Source organism: Macaca mulatta, chromosome 3 (assembly GCF_049350105.2).
Source record: "Macaca mulatta isolate MMU2019108-1 chromosome 3, T2T-MMU8v2.0, whole genome shotgun sequence".
Taxonomy (NCBI): Eukaryota; Metazoa; Chordata; class Mammalia; order Primates; family Cercopithecidae; genus Macaca; species Macaca mulatta.
Window position 1 is genome coordinate 282,553 of NC_133408.1, and position 15,071 is coordinate 297,623.

Genomic DNA, 15,071 nt, shown 5'->3' on the forward strand with positions numbered 1-15,071 from the left:
TTCCAAAAACCACCACAGAGAGCTGCTCCTCGGCTCTGGAAAGGCTAAGTGACTAATGCCCACACTGAGCATCTGCTCCCAGAGACGACCCTGGTGACCTAAGGCCCAGCTGCTCCGAACCCGCGCCGAACCTCAGTGAGGAACTTTGTTGGTATCTTACAGCACATTGACATGTTCCCTTAAAATCTGGTATTTCATCCACAATGCAGGCGCCAGCTTTGACTCATACACATTTCGATTAAACAAGATAATTTACACCCTGACCGTGCCAGGTAAGAGGTTTACTACAATCTTTAAACAGAGCCAGAGGCTACAGTCTGCTCCTACACAACACCATGTCTCTACAAGTTCGATGGGTTTTTACTTTCCATGTCTTCACTTGCCTAGTGCTAGAAAGCAGATAAAAACAGAAGGAACCCAGAAACACTATTGAATGAGACTCAAATATCTTGCAGTCATCATCGAGATGAGATGTTTATTAAACAGAAATGTTCTCCCCTGTAGAAAGCAGCACACACCAACACACACCGATAACTGTCGCCAGCATTCCAGATCATCTTCCCTTCCATGGCCACAGTGCAGGGCAATGGACCACGCACACCTGCAGACCCACGGAAAGCGGGGTGACACGGCCGATTCTTGTAGCGAGCAGGCCAGGGTGCACTCAAAGAGCATCTCTTTCCAGAGGTCTGCCATGGAAAGTTACACATTTATTCCACGAGTTAATGGCACTGCACCGAACATTTCTGTAAGAGTCTCTAAGCAAGTATTTCCTTCTGCCTACAATGGCCCGACACAAACTGAAAAAGCTCTTGGAGCTGCCAAACACTTCAATATCCCCTTAACTATTGTCATGCACATCCATGTGAAGAGACCACCAAACAGGGTTTGTGAGCGCAACATGGCTGTTTATTTAACCTGGGTGCAGGCGGGCTGAGTCCAAAGAGTCAGCGAAGGGAGCTAAGTGTGGGGCCGTTTTATAGGATTTGGTTAGGTAAAGGAATATTACAGTCAAATGGGGGTTGTTCTCTGGCGGGCAGGAGTGGGGGTCACAAGGTGCTCAGTGGGGGAGCTTTTTGAGCCAGGATGAGCCTGGAAAAGGAATTTCACACACACAAAAAAAATCATCGCTTAAGGCAAGGACTGGCCATTTTCACTTATTTCTGGTAGAATGTTATCAGTTAAGTCCAGGCAGGGCATTTGCACTTTTGTGATTCTTCAGTTACTTCAGGCCATCTGGGCGTATATACGTGCAAGTCACAGGGGACGCGATGGCTTGGCTTGGGCTCAGACGCCTGACAACTACAGTCTTTACTTTTAAGGTGTGGGGTAAGATCATATAATCCCCAACTAAGCTCCTGATGCTGTGTGTGGCATCCAGCAACAGCACGTTCCATTCCTGGATTACATTTGACTCAAAAGTCCACAGTGAGAACGATTTCTGGTGAATGAAACACCAGGCAGGAGGGTGATTCCGCTGGGCAGCTCTTCACACATAGCCCAGGAGCTGAGGGGAGAGGAAGAGGCCCACGCGCGTCCACCGTGCTCACGCCCCCTTGGAATGCGCCCCACTCCTAGAGACCCGGACCCAAGGGAAATCTGACCTGAAAATGGGCAAATCCTCACTTTGCAGAGGGACAGGGACTCGGGGCCACAACTTGACCTCAGAGCAACACAAGTGCAGACACAGCACCCCAGGACACCCTCTCCACCCAAATTCAAGGAGGAAAACCAACGCCCCGCCCCCTTGCGGAAACCCCCGGCTGTTGGAGCAGACGCCTGCCGGCGTGTGCAGCCTCTCCCGTCCCACGTTCCGGGCTCAGCACCTGTGCCTCAGCCCTGGCACTGCTCTCCACACCCACAGGTGTGCCAGGAGTGGCAGGTCCTAAGGTCTCCACTGCACCAAAGCCTGCAAGGCAAAGGGGCAGCTCCCTCCAGCAGGAGTCCAGAAGCACACACTGCACCAGCGTCAAGGCGTGAGAATTCTCCCCTCGGTCTCCGAGTCTCCAGTCTGTTGCCCGCCACGGTCTTCTGCCAACGGCGAGGCCCAAGCTGGGCGGCACATTTGGTTCTCACCATTTCCCTTGTCAAATCAATACTGCAAACATATCCAATTCATCCTGTCACTAAAAATGAAATAATCCGCCATCTCCATCACAGATGATGCAATCAGGTTTTCATTACCGGGTTTTTGTTTTGTTTAGTTTTTTGGTTTTTTTCTATTTTGAGATGGAGTTTCTGCTCTGTCGCCCAGGGTGGAGTGCAGTGGTGCGATCTTGGCTCCCTGCAACCTCTGCCTCCCGGGTACAAGTGATTCTCCTGCCTCAGCCTCCCAAGTAGCTGGGATTACAGGTGCCTGCCACCATGCCCGGCTAATTTTCATATTTTCAGTACAGACGGGGTTTCACCATGTTCACCAGTCTGGTCTCGAACTCCTAACCTCAGGGGATCCACCTGCCTCCTTCTCTCAAAGTGCTGGAATTACAGGCATAAGCCACCACTCCCGACCATTACTGGTGTAATTTCTAAGCCACTCTCTCACACCCACTCCCTTTTTTTTTTTTTTTAAGAACCAGCTTTATGCCTATATTTTTTCCAAGAGAACCAGTTACCCCATTTCAAGTACAAATAAGACACGGTGTTTAAAAACCAAAAATGTCCATTTGCACAGAAGTCTCCAAATACCCAGTCGATTTAAGCCTTGAGAATAAGATCAAGCTGTTGGCTGAATACAACTTCCCTTTCCATCTGTCTGCCTGTGAGTTAGACACAAGGATGAAGCCACGAGCTAGGGACATAAAGGCAGGAACCAAGGTAGCGGAGACTCCAAATAAAAGCTGGAAGACCAACACAAATGCACCACACCCTGCACACCCTCCTCTCCTTCCTTTTCAGAATTTCCAGAGGATGAAACAGGGACCTTCTCAGACGTCCCACGATGCAGGCGGCCAGAGGGGAAGGCGGCGGCAGCCTGAATGGGGCGACCGGGAAATCACATTCCACAAACAGAAATTCTCCATGTGCTTTACATCCTCTGTCTCTGAAGAACTATGCCAGGCTAACAGTCGCTAGAAAACCGCATTCAAGTGTCATTTCCCATTTCAAGCAAAGAAAACAGTGGTGGGGCATGAGGGAAAAACATAGCCATGTGTTCTGGGCTATTAAATAAGGTTTTTTCTGTTATAAACGTATAATTTTACATTCTCAGATTTCTGTATAATTGATATGCTTCCTAATTAGCAGACATAGTAATAAAAAGTGAATTCCAAGTGTAAGATCGGAGGAACCGTTCACATGGCTTCAGGTTCTGCTACTGTGTTTCAACTTAAGAAAATGGTTCTGTGTGTTGGTAACAAGGCCTGAGAGTCTGTGTGAGAGTCAGTGTGGCTGTAATCAGGGTTCGTGTTGGTTCCCTAGCAGAGGATGTTACACTGTTACATTATCTTCTACAAAAAATCCTGAAAAAAATGAAGGCTGAATAGACATACACACCCTCCCAAAATAATCCAAATGTCCACCGATATGAAAAACAGATGAATTACGGCTTCCATCGTGGAATATTCTTCAGCAGTGAAAACAAACTATAGCCACAGGTGCCAACTAGGATAAAGAAAACCTTTTAAACACGCTTACAGTGAACTGACTAGGCAGAATTCCTTGATTAGAGGCATCTGCTCCAAAAGGGTACTGTTATTAATCCTGTGATGTAGAATGATAGTTAGCAACCCTGTTTCGGGGCACATCTAGAAAAAAGCAAAATAATGACTACACAATTTTAAATTCTTTGTAAATTATAACTATTACTATGAAAATTCTAAAAATGTGAAAATCTTCCCAACTGTTATTGGACACCCTTCAAAATAAATACCCTGGCATTGCTTGCCACACCCACAGTTGTGCCAAAATAAATGAAAATATAGCCCAAGGTAGTAGAACTGAAACCTGAAGATGTACGAGCCGTCCCTGCCTCGCTATCTATACATCGGGTAGAAATTTAAGAGCAGGTAGTGACACTGCAATGCAAGGCTCAAACCAACTGGGTATTTGGAAACTTCTATGCAAAGTGGCATTTTCGGTTTTTAAACACGGTGTTATTTGTACTTCAAACAGGTAACTGTTTGGTTCCCTTGGAAAAAATATAGCCATAAACCTGGTCTTAAAAAAAAAAATACGGGAGTGGGTATGAGAGAGAGTAGCTTAGAAATTTTAAAAGTATCAGCAGGGAGCAGTGGCTCATGCCTGTCATCCCAGCACTTTGAGAGGCAGGCCCAAGGGGCCTTTGAGGACACCGGTCTCCTCTGCTGCCTGCCTGCTGGACTGACCCCCCAGGACATTCACTGGGTTTCCACCCCTGTCTCATTCAACATCCCAAGGGTGGTCTTCATCCTCGTCTGGGGCTTAGCTCTGCCCCAATTTCCTAAATCTCTGCCCTCAGAGCCTGAAAACACCCACGCCCAGGGTCACCCTAAGTCCACGTTTACCCCAGAGAGTCCCCATTTTATGTTTTCCAGGCATCGCCTTAGTGATAATTTATCCTGTAAATTCCAACTGCCTTCACACCTCACCCCTGCTGTCTCCCAGCAGAACCCACGCAGATGCACATGCCCCAGACCCACACCCAGGTCTGTGCATGCTGCCCTGCTCTACCCATGTGGGGACCACCTCTCTTTCTTGAGGAATCAGCTGGCGATCAACTCCTTGTGGAGGGCTGCCCTGACTTCCAACTCTCTCCAGCAAAGGCAGAAGCCATCCTCGGTACTTCCCCAAAACTCAGGCCAAGTATGAAGATGGCGCAGATGCTAGCTGTGCCTGGGATGCCATGGGCAGGGTCCCCAGATGCTCTGCACATGGCCCGGGGCAACGCCTGAACATAGCAAGTGCTGAAGAAACAAAACTGACGTGCACTGACCTCTGATAGGGCCTCCTTCACCATCCACATCTGTCTCCCCTCTGGACAGTAAAATCCACAAGACACAGAGGGCTTGTCTCACTCATCTTCAAACTCCCAGGGTCACCCTGGTAGGTAAAGGGGACTCAAATGTCTTCTGAAGGAAGCAGCTGGTTAGCTGCCGAGTTAAAGGGCCTCTGAAATTCAGAGCTCTGCATAGCAGTCCAGCACACTTTATTATGAATGACTCCAACCACGGCAGAAGTGGGCGTGGAACCAGTGCTAACCAATTCAGGGTTTGTTCACTGTTTCTCAGTTCATTATCACAACGCATTCTCACAGAGCAGCTGCGCACAGATCCTCAGACATCTACAGAGTGGGACGATGACGCCAAGTCACGTGAACGTCCTGTTGCAGACTGGGAGACACCGGTCAGACACGGACCCAGGCAGAGCACAGACCTCGCGTTAAATCGGCTCCGTGTAAACAGCACTCCCTGCCAGGCCCTTTCCTATCTGCACAGCTTCTACAAATTCAACTCTCGCACCTGACACCTAAGAATACTGCACACCCCCATGTGAATCCCCTGCTCACCTCCCAAAATGACCCGGCATGGCCGAGTACAAAAACTTTCAACATAAGGGAACTGGAGGGCATGTGGGGCTTTCTCGAGTCCCTGCTGCCTCCTGATGGGAAGACCCAATGCTTCACACCCCTAGTGAAGGGCGGGTCTCTTCGGGCCCCAGACTTTGACCTGGAGCTTAAATCAGTATTAACTAATTTCATTTTCCAGGACCAACTTCAAAGGCCTGCAAAGCCAGAGAAGGGAGAGGAGATGGAACACGCCCTCACCTCAGACCTGCCGCAAGCACGCACTTCTCAGATGCGTCCCAAGGTGCACAGCGTGTCCGATGCCTGTTTCACATCCACCGACCTGCAGGTCTTCTATGTGGCATCAGCCTCCTGGGCACTGGGAACAAGAGGTATAATGGCAAGTCTCCTATGCAGCAAAGGTGAGGCAAAGGGACCCAACGCAATGGAACTGACCTTTTTCTGACAGTCTCAAAACAGAAGGAAAATACTGTACAGTCAACTCCCCCTCACGCAGGTTTATTTACCTGTGACTCAGAGGCCATGACAGAGAACTTCAGGTTCTTACCGATTCCTATTTTCCCCATCCAGGAAGCCTTTGTTTTTAATATCGTACGAACTTGCCATTTTGTAGGCCAAAACCAGCAAATATTGGCAGTTTCCTACGGTTCAACTGAATAAAATATGATCATGGCCTTTTGTGAAACCATGAAGAAAAGGTGGATATCTCAATATGTGTTTCCAGACTGGCTTTGTTCCTGAAGCAGTAACTCTGTTCACACAGGATTTTAGACACTGAAGAATAAACATCAATATCCCACCAAGAAAACCAAAGGAATGAAATAATTTCGCATCCACCTTGGAACCTTTTTAGGACAAGGCAGGACACAAACTTCTAAAAAGCTGCAATTATCCCTCTGTATACACAGGGACATGGATTCCAGAACAGCCCCCGAGTTTACCCAAATCTACGTATCCACAGGACTCCACGGCCACCCTATGGAACCACATGTAGGAAACGTCGGCCCTCCACAAAGCCAGGTTTTTTCAGTAAGGGTTTGGTTGGAAAAAAAATTAACATAAGTGATCCTTCGAAGCTCAAAACCCACGTTGTTCAGGGTCAGCTGCATTTATTACTTGTGTCATATCTGAGGCCTGAAAGCCATCATTCTCGATACCTTAATGTGACGGTTAACAAACTAACTGTTCTGATTAGAAAGAGGAAAAAGCTTATTTTTAAGCTGACAATGAGAGTTGACGTGGCTACGGTGAACGGAGAACAGACCTAAGCATGCACCAAGGCTGGGGTGACTGCCTGTGCTCAGACCCACCAGGGCCTGTTCTTCCACCTCCCTCTGCTGAAAGGGATAACCTCCTTCTCCCCCACGACTAAAGGGCCTTTTTTAAATACTCACACGAGAAGTGCTATGAAAAGCTGAAAGGTCACAGATAACATTTTTAAAAATAAACATTAACATAAGCATTTAACAAGCCCATTATGATTTAAAGGAAAAAAAAAACGGTATTAAGTTCCTGGGTGCAGGGGCTCATGGCCGTAATCCCAGCACTTTGGGTGGCCGAGGTGGGTGCATCACCTGAGATCAAGAGTTTAAGACCAGCCTGGCCAACATGGTGAAACCCTGTCTCTAATGAAAATACGAAAATTAGCCAGGCATGGTGGCAGACGCCTGTAACCCCAGTTACTTGGGAGGCTGAGGGAAGAGAATCACTTGAACCCGGGAGGGAGAGTTTGCAATGAGCCAAGATCATGCCATTGCACTTCAGCCTGGGCGTTGAGTATGAAACTCCGTCCCAAAAAGAAAAAAAAAAGTATAAAGTTTTCCTTTCAATGAACCTATCATTCAGCCACCGAGGTATCCTATAGCTACTTATTCAGCCATGAGATACACCACAGGAGACATAGGCCAACAGGACACAGTTCTTCCCTGAAAGAAGGCTGCACCCTCAACAGAAGGGAGGCACACACTCCAAATGGAATCGGCATAGGGAACAGATGCTGCTGCAGGTGGAACTGGCTGCACAGAGCACCCGCTCAAGTGTCTGAGAAATAAGGAGCGGTTGGTGGCATCACCTTCCGTACCTGAGCTGGGCGGTGGGGAGCCTGTCACCACCACCACCACCACCACCACCACCCGGGACAAAGGCCCCCAGAACCACACAACGAACTTACAAACTCACCGAGGCGATGACCGAGCAACGTGCGTGGAGTGATGCGAACACGCAGACGTCAGGGCCACGCGCAGCATTGGTTTTATGCATCGACTTGAGCGTGCCCAGGGTGCCCAGATGGCTGGTTTCTGCATTATTTCTGTGTGAGATACATGTTTGCCTCTGGACTGAGTGGAGACCCATCCTCGCCGGTGTGGGGGGCACCACCCTATCCACCCAGGGCCCGAGTAAAACAGCAAGGCGGGGAAAACTGGGTTCACTCCACCTGTCTGGCTGATGGGCCAGTGACATCCGTCTTCTGCAGTCCGTGCTCCTGGGTTTCAGCTCCTCAGACCCGGGTGGAATCTGCACCCTCCGCTTCTCAAGTCTTCAAGCCACACCATCCCAGGACTCTAGCTTGCAGGCTGTGGGTCCTGTGGCTTCCTGGACTCTGTAGCCCCTGCAGCAAGCCTCGCCCTGGAGACACACGCACACCCGGCTGGCTGTCTCTCTGGAGATCCCTGACTAAAAGCCGCCCCTGAAAGTGGTCTTCAGAGTTTCTTTCTAGCCCTAAGATCCCAGCGCCCCCTCCTACAATTCTAGGTGGAAAGGTGAACGGAGACCAATGGACAGAGGTGCGTGCGACGACACGCCAGGCAACGGCACTGGGCAGGAGGGTACTAATGCTCACTAAGCAAAGAATGTTGCTTGCCACAAAAATGAGGACAGTAAAGACTTCTTCAAACAGAAATGAGTTTGTTTCATGATTTGCTCTTAATACATAAGAAATCATAAAAGTAGGCCTATTAACAATTACATAAGTCTTTAGAGGCCCTTGAACTACTTCTGTCCCTTTGTGTTTTTATACAAAATAAGCCTAAGGTTAAAGAGAATAACGTCACTGGCCACACTGGGGCCACATGAGGACACAGCTTATACCCCTGAGGTCCCTGGGTGCCCCGAGTCCTTCCCTTGCTATTTATGGAAATATAGGAGAAACCAGGAGGTCTGAGCGTGGACCTGGCCATGCTCCCGGGGGCCGAGGAAAGCACCCATCTGTCCAGTCTTCCCTCCACCCCACGGTTCCCTCCTACCCAGACTCTTGGCCTGACGCGACTCATGCACTCAGCAGCGCCATCATTAAACGTTTAGCTTCGCATCACGAGGGCCTCCTCTGGCCTCCTCTGACCACTGCTGAACCTGCAGTCAGCACTAGTCTGCAGGACACGCGTGGACAAAGTTGATGGACCACGGCTTCCAATGAGGAAGGTGCAGGCAAGGAGTCGGAGAGCCGGGGATGGAGCAGCCCTCACCCAGGGAGGCGAAGGCCAGCAGCGGCCACCACCGAGGACCTCCCTTCCCACCCTGAGGGCAGCTCACCCAGGGAGGTGAAGGACGACACCGGCCACCACTGAGGGCCTCAAGGGCTCTCCCCACCCTGAAGGCAGCTGCGATCACATTTTCCCATCGCACCAAGAGACCCCTGTATTGAGCACAAACCTTTCCAACCTTTGAATCAATAAGGAATCACAACACAGACATTCCCTCAATCCAAATGGCCAGCCCACAAAACAGACACGCAATCATACACATTTCCTGTGGGAAAATCAGTCAGTCCCTGGGGCCTCGCGCCAGGGGTAGGGGAGCATCATGGGGAGATGCCCCAGCCCCAGTCTGGCTCTTCTCTCTACAGCTCCTTTTCCCTTCTCTTCCCACCGCCCCTTCCCACCCCCTCCTAGCCTCAGAGGCTCCTTCCTCAAATTCTTTCCCCTTGATGAAGTCATTCATGCCCAAAATACAAGGCAAAGTCATGGGGGCTCAAGAGAAAATCCATACCGTGGCTCGCGTTTTAGATTCTCATAAGTTTGAGAATAACCAAGCAAGAATCTTTGGCATGTGAATGTGGTCTGAAGGCATCTGAGCACAATGCCCGGCACTGGCCCGGAGTGGATCATGGGTGTCTCGGACATCTTCGCAACTCTACACCAATTATTTTGAAACACACCAGCAGAATAGAACCATGTGAATAGCTGCTTCTCAGTTAAAAGTAGGAAAACACTCCAAAAGCTGCCCTCAAGGAACATCCTTCCCACCAGGAGTTTCCTGCATCGGGCCCTTCAGGCACAGGCAAGGCCCCCGGGCCCAACTCCCTCATCACTGCGTCATAAAGCAGCAAAGACGATGGGGAATAAAGCAAGTGAAGGAGTCAGTCCCGCACAAAACGGGCTCCAGAAGCCACAGCCACTCTCCCAGTGTGGGACCAAGTTCAGAGACCTGGAAACACCAGCATTCCCAGGGAGGAGGGCAGAACAATGCCATTTCCCCCTAGTTTAGGGAGACACCACCCCACGTCCTCTGGCCTTAAAAGAGGAGAGACTTCACATAAATGATTTCAATGACTCCACCACACACAGAAAGTGGGCTGAGGGCTAACACACCCATTTAAATGTCTGGCAAAAACACATTAAATGAACACACAGATAAGCAAGGTTCTCCTGTTATCCACCAAATATTCAGAAACAAATCCAGTAAGCAATCTCTTTGCAATCAAAAGACCAATTCAGAGGTGCAGATTAAAAATAAACATACAACTGAACCCTTAATATACCAAGAACCAAATTCCACGGAAGTGTTATCACATCACCACCTCCCAGCTGAAGGAAGCAGCACTGGCCACTGACCAGCTGTTCACTCGTGGATCAGTGAACGAAAGGCAGTGCTGTCCAGGACAACGATGAGATGTTAACCTGAAAAGGGCAAAATTGCAGGGGCTGGAGGGACCTTCCAGGTAACCCGGCCCCCTCGGTGGACAGAGGACCCCCGTGGGGCCACAGAGCCCAGAGCTCCAGTGTGTTCGGGGCAAGCACTCAACTGCAACCCTGATGATGTCCGAACGCCTTCTGCCCTTCTGTGTCTCTGCCCCACTAACAGGGAATCCGTGAATGCTAAGGAAATGTAACGCATTTTACAATACATGTAGATTTTTAGCAAATTAAAGATAAACAGTGACAAACTTTGAGAATTAACCAAAATATAGTTCAGTGAATGCCCAAACTCAAAGCTAGTCTCCAAGAGGTGATAAGCTGTGTGTGGTGGTTAACGCCTGTAAATCCCAGCAGTTGGGGAGGCTGAGGCAGGAGAATCACTTGAGCCTAGAACGTTGGGGTTGCAGTGAGCTGTCATTGTACTACTGCACCCAGCCTGAGAAACAGAGTGAGACTGTCAAAAACAAACAAACAAAAACAAATTAAAGGAGTTCAAGTGAATTCGCCCATACCCTTTAAATTTTCAGCTGGGTACATGGGGTGATCTAGTTCCTTTTTCCCTTGCAATACATGAATAGTCTAATAATTAAATATAATCTAACAATTACATGGGAAAATTTAATTATTTTCCCATTTCATTATTCCCTATCTCAAGGAAAAAGTTAAAAGTATTCCCTATTTCAGGGAAAAAGCTAAAAATCATTTTAAACCTTCCTTCCACAAAACAGTATACTCAGTCATCTCTATCTGCTTGATCATGTGGAATTCAGCTTCACATGTCTACAATACGGTTTTTGTTAAATAGCGTTTATGTAGACAGGCAAGAGAAAGAAACACTTGGTCTATGTAGAAGCAGCAGAAGACACGTTTTAACAGAAAAGGGAGAAGACACCACCGTGTGAATCTGGAAATTCTGTTCTCATCTTGTCCACACACACAGAAAACACCCAAGCACGTGCCTAGTGTCCAAAAGAAGCATAGAAAGGACAGGGATCCCTCCAGTTGTTTAATGACCAGCCCCACTTGTCACCGCCACATAACAAAATCCGCACGGCAACTTCAGCACGTTTCATTCACGATTCCACGGAAATCAGGCTGAAGAACATACAGATGTTTTGCCCACATTTAAAAATCCAAGTGTGGGACTCATAGAAATAAAACACATTATGGGTTCACTTAACTTTTCCAAATTTTTACTTGGAGAAACCTATAAAGTTCTTGTCAGTTACATCCTTAAGTTTTTCCATCATTTTTCAATGCAAAGGTTGGGCAAGACTTGTAAAGAGGTACACACATACGGCCCGGCGCGGTGGCTCACACCTATAATCTCAGCACTTTGGGAGGCCGAGGTGGGCAGATCACGAGGTCAGGAAACCGAGACCATCCTGGCTAACACGGTGAAATCCCGTCTCTACTAAAAATACAAACAATTAGTCAGGCATGGTGGCGGGTGCCTGTAGTCCCAGCTACTCGGGAGGCTGAGGCAGGAGAATGGCGTGAACCTGGGAGGCGGAGCTTGCAGTGAGCTGAGATCCGGCCACTGTACTCCAGCCTGGGTGACAGCGCGAGACTCCGTATCCAAAAAAAAAAAAAAAAAAAAAAGATGGAAAGGGCTGCTGGGGTGCCCCGCAATATCTGCACACCCTCAGCCATTGTGGTTGTCCCCCTTTCTGCTCAGTCACCTCTGTGTTCCCGCATCTCGCCCGGCTAGTTTTTTGTATTTTTTTTTTTTTTTAAGTAGAGATGGGGTTTCACCATGTTAACCAGGATGGTCTCGATCTCCTGACCTCGTGATCCGCCCGTCTCGGCCTCCCAAAGTGCTGGGATTACAGGCTTGAGCCACCGTGCCCGGCCAGCCCTTTCCATCTTAAAGAGGACGGCCACGGGTGTGTGGATGCTCCCGCGTGACCCAGCCGTCCTTTCAACTTTATAGGGGAATGGCCACAGGTGTGCGGATATTCCCGGGTGCCCCAGAGCCCTTTTCACCTTAAGGAGATTTTCACAGTCTCATATCAGTCTCCAAACTGTTCAGTGAGGTTGGAGGAGTATCACTGTGGACCAACACTGATTGGCACCAAGTAAGGGCAATTTTATAACCATGTCTCAACCATGAAACAATCAGGTCTTTGGCCATCTGGTCTAAGCTTTTTCTGTAACAAAGTTGGATAATTAAGTTGAACTTCGGTTTTCCAAAGCTTGTTACAGAAACCACATCTTCCTAGGTGTGGCTCTGTGGTGTCACGTGCACACATCAGTAGCCAGGCTTGCCAAGACTCACGGCTCGATACATGTTCACCTGAGAAGGCTGCTCAATCACTGAGGGCTCCGGCGTGCTCTGAAATGAATTTGCCACTTCAGCCTACACTCTACTGCCTTGTTTGGTTAAAGAAACCCAAAAAGCAGAATTTATTTTGGCCAATCGCCTGCTGGCCCAACTGCAGAGGTTTTAATTAGAGTGCTTTCTATGATGCAATGAAAGTAAAGTCGTATAGATCAACTCATTATTACCACTCCAAAGGTTTAGTAAATCTCCAGATAATCAGGCAAACATTTTAAGAAGCTACATTAAGGTTTACAATACTCAAAATTTAAAACTACATCCATGCTTCAAAAAACCATTCCCATTTTAGATGGCCAAATGCATATGAGAAAGAAAGGAACGTGCTGAGCGCATTTTTTGGGTAATCTTATGGAGAAACTGCCACTTTAAAAATGGCTCTAGTTCCTGGCTCCAGATGGGTGTGGTGGGTTGCCTCACTCAATTTCAACTCCACCCGAAGCTGGGACACTAGAAATCCATTCCCACACTCCAGGGCACCAGAATTCCCACTTCTGGAAACAGCCTGGAATGCAGACCTGTAGCAGAGAATTCTTTCCTGCCCACCCTAACCGTCCTCTGTGGAAGGCAACAGTCAAAGACAAGTCCACCCCCCTAGGCACAACTGCACCACGAAGAACCATTTCAAGGTGGGAGGTGATTGATTAGTGGGAACAGGCAGTTTAGCTAATCACTTATAAGGCAGAGAAGGGGGGTTTGAAGGCCTGTGTCTGGCCTTGTCCTCGGTAAATGGTCATCCCCAGGCAGCCTAAGCCACATGGGAAGGGGCTTCTTGCAGTAAAAGTGGGGGCGCCGTTGTGGGGAGGGGGAATGTCTTAACCACCACTGTTTTACAGGATCACAGGGCTCAGGCAATGTTCAGTATTATCACACACCAAGGTTTTTACAGTCTGAAGAAAACTACAGTCCTAAGGTATCAGTTCTCAAAGCCTTAAGTTCCCCCTGCTAAGATTCCTAGAGGGTCTCGACTTCTTGCACTGAACCCCAACTTGCACAGGCACCTGCGTCTTCCTCCTGCAGCAAATGCAGATGAGAAGGCTGTGGCTCTGCTGCAGTAATGACGCCATGCAGCCCTAACACCACAGCAGAGCAATGGCTTTGGCCTGAATGTCCCCAAAACCTCATGCTGAAACCATCTCCGATGGGATACATTAAGAGGTGGGGCCTTTGGAAGGTCCTGCTCTCAGGACTGGGGTTGGTGTCCTTGTTGGGAGGCCTGGAGGAGCCCTCCTGTTCCTCCACCATGTGAGTCCCGACGAGACGCCTGCTGCCACGCAAGACCAGGTGAGATGCTGCCGTCTGTAAGCCACAGGCCCTGGGACACCAGATATGCAGGTGCCTTGACCTTGGACTGCCTTGACCTTGGACTTTCCAGCTTCCAGAGCTGTGAGCAATAAATGTCTCTTTACAAATCACCCAATCGACAGCAGCCCGACAGAGAGACAGTAATGTTACAACTTGAGTCACTTTCTCAGTGGGCCAGAGGCCTCCCTACATGGGCCACCACCGTAAAGCAAGAACTCCCTGGAGGATGCAAAGGGGTTCACAAGGAATTCTACCCAGCACCAGGGTGTCTCTCCTTTCTTGCAGGAAGATAGCTGAGCTATGGCAGGAAACTACAGGGTGGGTGGGGCTGGACAGTAATGTGTCACCTGCTCATCTAAGCCTCAGTCTCCTGCCTCTCATCACGACAGTGGGGGTAACAACCCCCTCACCTGAGCTGTTGGGGGAGGTAAGAGTGCTGGGTGATTAACAATTGTTAGTTCCACAGAAATTAGGCAAAGAATCCATCCCATGTCTTACAAAACCAAACCAGCCCAGGAATTCCACATCACTACTAATTTGCATGGGAAAATGCTGGATTCTCATAAGTTTTGGCATGTCATTTGTATTAATAAAGTTTGCAGAGCTTTCACATACTAAGTATATAAAACAGGAAAATAAATCATGCAATTTGGAGGCTGAAGCAGGAGAATCACTTGAGCACAGGCAGTGGAGGTTGTAGTGAGCCTAGGCCGCGCCACTGTACTCCAGTCTGGGAGACAGAACGAGACTCCATTTCAAAAAAAAAAAAAAAAAAAAGACTTTGCTGCTTCATACTAGTAAAGTGGGCAGATTCTACACGCCAACTCTTATTCAAAGGTCTCCTAACACTGACTCAGGAAATCTGGCCCTAATGTGCTTTGAGTTTTAATCCTAACAGTGTTAAAGACCACTCCCCCAGGAGCTCTGAACAAGTACTCCAGGTACACGCTGAACAAGACCACACACTCTTTGACCGAAATCTAACTTCATAGACCCAAACTACAGAACCACAGAA

General features: G+C 48.6%; 1 long non-coding RNA gene across 1 annotated transcript; it reads right to left on the reverse strand.

Moving 5' to 3' along the window:
- Window positions 1–1,764: 1,764 nt before the first annotated feature.
- LOC144339570 (uncharacterized) lies at window positions 1,765–8,125 on the reverse strand. The gene is made up of 5 exons (XR_013414741.1): window positions 7,935–8,125; window positions 7,679–7,808; window positions 5,741–5,858; window positions 4,910–5,257; window positions 1,765–2,098 (listed from the first exon to the last, which is right to left on the reverse strand). It is a non-coding gene; the product is annotated as an uncharacterized LOC144339570 (long non-coding RNA).
- Window positions 8,126–15,071: the final 6,946 nt, after the last annotated feature.